A 6,023-nucleotide genomic window follows, 5' to 3' on the forward strand; every position below is an offset into this window, starting at 1 on the left:
GGAGAGTTGCTGGAGCGCCGCTAGAGTGCTGTGCCTGGTCGAGGGGCCGCACCAGCGAATCCCTAGGCCCGCGGCACATGGTAACCGTCGGGAGCGCCGCCTGGAAGAAAGCCCGAGATCGAGACGGAGGGCTCGCGTCTGGGGGAGGGGCTCCATGGCGGACGAAGCTCGCGGGGGAGGGATGCCACTGGTGGGGAGGAGCGCCACTAGGGGCACCACTGCACCACGCGAGAGCCAGTGGGGAGCAGGGGATTAGGGCATCGATGGGGAGCGGGGAGCCACGCCAGAAAGGAAGGCTCGCCCGCCGCCTGTCGTGCTAGGAAGGTACTCCACCAGGGGGGCATCGCAAGGGGCATCGCATGCGCAGGCGAGTCGAAGACGCGAGCGCCGTTGAGCGATTCTGAGCGTGGGGAGGAAAGAGACAAAGGGAAAAATCGGTAGGCACTTTTGTTGGCCCAACAGATCTAGTTGGGTCAACAAATTTAGGTAGCCTATTTGAGTGCAGTTTTTGACCTCTACTATAGATAGTCTGTTTAGGTAATTTGCTGGAGATGCTCTTAGGGACACATGATTGCACTCTCCCACCCATTAAATTCACATTGAGAAGTGTCATACCCAATTTTAAGGATGAAATTGAATGCATAAACTCATGTGTGCCCAGAAAACAATCACACACATAAGTTACAAATTACATATCATCATTGCAATGTTTACACAAACATAGTCGTAACATCACATAGTCTAATACAGCAGCAGAAACAAATATAGATAACTCTCTCTAAGCCAACACACAGGGAAGACTGACTCGTGAAGCACAATCCTAAAAGTCCTAAGGATAGTCCATCTGTTACTCATTCGGGATTTTTATCCAAAAAAAATATAACAAGTGTGAGTACATTTCGTACTCCACAAGCATAACATGGGGATTCATGAGGCTCAAAAGTTTAGACTCAGTTTACTGCATTATCATTTTAGTAAGTCAACATTTTAGCATTAATTAATGTTAAGATATGCTTAGGCTCCTAATAACCCATAAGATCAGTTGTCAGAACCATAAAGAATCTTTGTACCAACATTATAACATCATCATTAATCATCACATATAACATTCATTAAAAGTAACCAGTTATTTTATGAGTTTTCCAAACTGCTCATGACTGTGAACACGGCTGTTATAACAATTTTGCACTCTGCAGAGGTGATGCACTTTCACCGAGAGTCGTGTTGCTCATATGCCCGAGGTCCGTCAACCCCTAAACACTTCCTAGTTGAGTGGGCAGAGTACACTATGAAGCCTTCCATAGGCCTATTCTAACCAGTTAGGGCCGCGAGGTTTCCTCGATAGGCAGATGTAGAAAACTCTCCTTTTCTATGGCACAAATCCATCACGACTATACTCATAAAAACAGGGGCAACACTACACCCAAAGTGGCAAGCGCCTCTTGCACCCTTTTGGGTAACCTCTAACGAGTTAGAAAAGATCCTATTACTGAGCCAAAGTCAGAGCCATGTGACTCTCTTGGTTGCACTGTCAATCCTAGCTTTTGCCGACAGATCTAGGACAACATGACTAGAAGTCATTTGCACCATAGCCCTAGGTTCCATTTGTTGTCATCAAGTTATATCAGTTATACCATGGTTCTGTAACTAAAGTATAGATCATATATAAAGTTAGAGCGCTAGCATTTCTACCCATATGCAATTAAAACTCTTAGGAGTCAAGGTGTTATGTCATCAACAACTAGGATGTCCTTATAGTTGACCAAATTAGACACATGCAATATGAGATGTTTAAAGTGAGTAGGACATCAAGGTAAGCCCATGCTATACTTGCCTTGGTTCACAAAGTCTTGCTGGTCCTACTAATCTTCGAAGAACTCTAGGTTCCCGTAGTACTCCTCACTGTCTGAACCCGATCAACATGTCACAACAACACGTATTCCGATGACAAAAATGCAAGCAAACATTCCTAAAGTTAGAACAGTACACCAGTAGTAAATAAATGTAAATATAAGGTTTACCAAAAACATCTACATATTACTATGATCACGTCAACATGAATTTCACGAAAAACGGAGCTAAAACGCGAAAGTTACGTATTAAACTAGCCCTCTAAAGTGACCTACAGACTTGTAATTTTCTAGGGAATCTAACAGTGTCAAACTTATACAACAGTGGTACCAACGCGAAGCTTACAAAATTACAAAACTAATGCAAGTTGAATGGATCAAATCGAAACTAAAACGATGATTTAATAAGTGAAACATTTTAGTGGCAATTTTGTAAATATTGCAAAGATTAAACATTTAAAATAATTAAGAAATTCCTAGAAATTAGTTTGGCCAAGGATTGTGGGCATAAAACCATAAGAACCCAGGGGCTCTTTAGCAAGATGACCCACGAAAGGGGTATCCGACGCCTAGAGCCATTGGATCAGAGATGGGCGGCCAAGATCAGAAGAAAGGGGGAAGAGGGAGGCTGGCCGGCCGAAGTTGGGAGGGGTGGCAACGGCGGCCATTGCCGACGCGATGGAGGTCGTCGGAGTTGCTCATGCGGGTGCTACAGTGCATGGTTTTCCAAGGCGAGTGCATAGGGAGAGAGAGAGAGAGAGAGAGGAAGCAATGTGAGTTCGCCTAGACCCTTTGCGCGGCCCAAGAGGGGCTCGTGCGGTCCGCGCTATGGCCGGCGGCCATGGTGCTCCTTAGCATGCGTGGCTAGGGCTCTAGAGGACACCATTTCGCACGAGAGAAGGTTGGGAAGAATGAGGGAGCTACAATGATGAATGCATCAATATGTTTCTAACCTTCTATTAAATTTTAATTTCCTAAAATTTATTATTTTCCTATATTTCAATGCTCACAAAATTAATTCAATAAATCAAATTTAACTATTTTGAGAAAAGACATTTTTATGGTGTTACAATTCTACCCCTTCTAAAAAGAATCTCATCCTCAACATTGGGTGATGGCTTACTCAAACAGTTGCGGATACGACATTCTCAAATCCTCTTCTCTTTTCTAGGTAGCTTCATCCTCGTTATAACGGTTCCACTGTGCTTTGCACATCTTTATAGTCTACTCCTCATAACTCTTTCTGTAGTTTTCAAGATCTTTATCGAATACTCTTCATATGTGAGATTTTCCTTAACTGTCGGCTCTTCTATAGGAATTTGCTCTTCTGGCACCCACAACACTTTTTCAACTAGGAAACATGAAACACATCGTGCACACATGACAAACTTTCTAGGAGTTCTAACTAATAAGCCACTTCTCCACGTCTCATGAGAATTTTGAAAGGTCCAACATACCTTGGTGCTAGCTTACCCTTCATATTAAATCTCTTCACACTCCTCATCGGTGACACTTTCAAATACACATAATCACCCACTTTGAAGCTCAACTCTCTTCTCCAGGTGTTGGCATAACTTTTTTGTCGAGACTGCCACTCTTAAGTTATCCCTAATCATTCTCACTTGTTCCTCAACGTTGCTTAGGACATCTGGTACAAACACTTGAGTCTCATCGATTTGATTCCAGAATAAAGGTGTTCTACACTTGCGCCCATATAAGGCTTCGAATGGTGCCATCTTGAGACTTTTTCTGGTGATTGTTGTTATATGAAAACTCAGCATACGACTGACTCTTATCCCAACTAGTACCATACTACAAAGCACAAGCTCTCAACATGTCCTCCAAGATCTAATTGGTTCTTTCTGTTTATTCATCAGTTTGAGGATGATAAGTGGAACTAAAATTCAGCTTGGTGCCCAAAGCTCATGTACCTTGTGTCAAAAGTGTGATGTAAACTAAGTACCTCGATCAGAGACGATCTTCTTTCGAACACCATGTAGGCACACTATACGTTCCATGTACAACTCTGCTAACCTTGCTCCATTGTAAGTAGTCTTGACTGGTAGAAAATGTGCAACCTTAGTGAGTTGATCTACTATTTACCCAAATCGAATCATATCCACGTTGAGTATGTGGAAATCTGGTAATAAAGTCCATACCAACCTCTTCCTACTTCCACTCAGGTATCTACATGCAGGTCTCTGGCACTCAGCTTTTACCCTCTGACAAGTATCACACAAAGCCACATACTCTGCCACATCTCTCTTCAACATCATACTACCAATATCTCTCCTTCAGATCCAAATACATCTTGGTGCTTCTAGGGTGTGATGAATAGGCAGAGTCATGTGCCTCATGTAGAATTGTGTCACGGATAGTTTTCACTGTAGGTAAACATATCCTTTTCCTAAACCACAACATACCATTCTCCTCTATCCTAAACCCTGGTGCTTTTCCAAGCACCACATTCTCTGCTATCTCCTTTAATCTTCATCCTCCAATTGACCCTTATGTATTTTTTGCTCTAACATAGGCTCTATCTCCAAAACCATTGCATGATTGACAAAGCCCAAGTTGAGGTGTTCTTTTCAGCATGCAACTTGGCTGAAATAAATGTCAACTGCAGTCTGTTGGCATATCTCTTCCTACTTGTTATAGATAAAATATCTAGGTGATCTCATATCCTCGGATTCTCTCCCCAGAGATCTATCCTAACAGCTTGAGGACCGAGACTTCTTCCATGACCCCATACGTGCTCGTGAAGACCGGTTCCCCCTTTGAGGCTCCCCCCATGACTCATCATGGGCATCATGATTACTTGGGGGGAGAGTTTCCCCTTCCTTCTCGACTTGTATAAATACCGATCGATGGAATAAAGAAATACACACCGAGTTTATTTACTTCCTCTCTGTTCACTCATACTTTACATTTCACTCGTAACACGTTATCAGCACGACGCTCTTCCCTGCCCCAAGGGGAATAGCTCGGTTGGTACGAACATCGTTGAGGGACCGACCTTCACCCCGAGGTAAAACATGTCGTTGCCTCGCCGTAATTCCACCTTGATGGCTTCTCTCATCCTACAAATCATTTGGATGGCGATGAATCATGCTCGTACTTTGGGCATACACTTCAGAAACAACCGCCTTCAGGCGGAACTACTGCAGGACATCCGGAAACTCCTCGGATAGCCTCGCGGCTATCGCCTTCGGGGCGAACGCCATGACCTTGATAGGAATCTCGGACGTTTCCTTTTCAGGACGTTGTTTTAGGGGACACCGACATGCAAACGTTGTTCCTCTGTTTCGATGTTCGGTGGTGTTGTCTGCGGCTCCGCCCGCGGCACCACCGTCGAGGCACCGACTCCACCGGCAGCTCCAACACCAGTCCTCGCCTTGCCGGCTCCACTCCGGCCAAGGTACCCGCTCCACGGTGACGGCCTGTGCCCACCACTGCCACAATCCATGGACGAGGATGCTCCAACCAAGGATGCTTCAACCAAGGTGGACAACCGTTTGAAGCACTTCAATGATCTGGCACTCCCAGGATGTTCCAACCCCACCCAGTGGCACCGAGCAACACAATGACGCCTCCTCCACCTGATGGCATGACAAATGACCAGCAACAACATGGTCATTGAATACACTTTTGATGATCTGTTCAACAACTTCAGCTAGATTGATAGTCATTTGAGATTTTACTTTCATCATTCGCTTTTGGGATTGTAATAATTAACAATTTGTTTTTGCTGCACACCTTTTGATATTCATTGACTTATGCACAATTTAATATCAATATATGTTTATATTCCATATATATTCATGTTGAGAATTTCATTCTCTATTATATTCTCTATTTTTCATAGATTGTACGGGAGTCAATCCGATGGATGAGGAAATGTGCCTAGTGGACAGTGGCACCACTAACTCTATGCTTAGGGAAATAAAATATTTCCAAACTCTCACAAAGAGCAAAAGAAATGTTTTAACAATTGTTGGATGCTATGACGTAATAGTTGGCTCTGGATGAGCCACTATTACGCTCCCTATGGGTACAACGATCACAATCAGGAATGCACTCCTATATCCCGATTCAACTCGTATCTTATTGAGTTATAGAGATATCCGCAAGAGTGGGTATCATATCGAATCCCATCCTCCTCGTTACAAAGGA

Source organism: Sorghum bicolor, chromosome 8 (genome assembly GCF_000003195.3).
Source record: "Sorghum bicolor cultivar BTx623 chromosome 8, Sorghum_bicolor_NCBIv3, whole genome shotgun sequence".
Taxonomy (NCBI): domain Eukaryota; kingdom Viridiplantae; phylum Streptophyta; class Magnoliopsida; order Poales; family Poaceae; genus Sorghum; species Sorghum bicolor.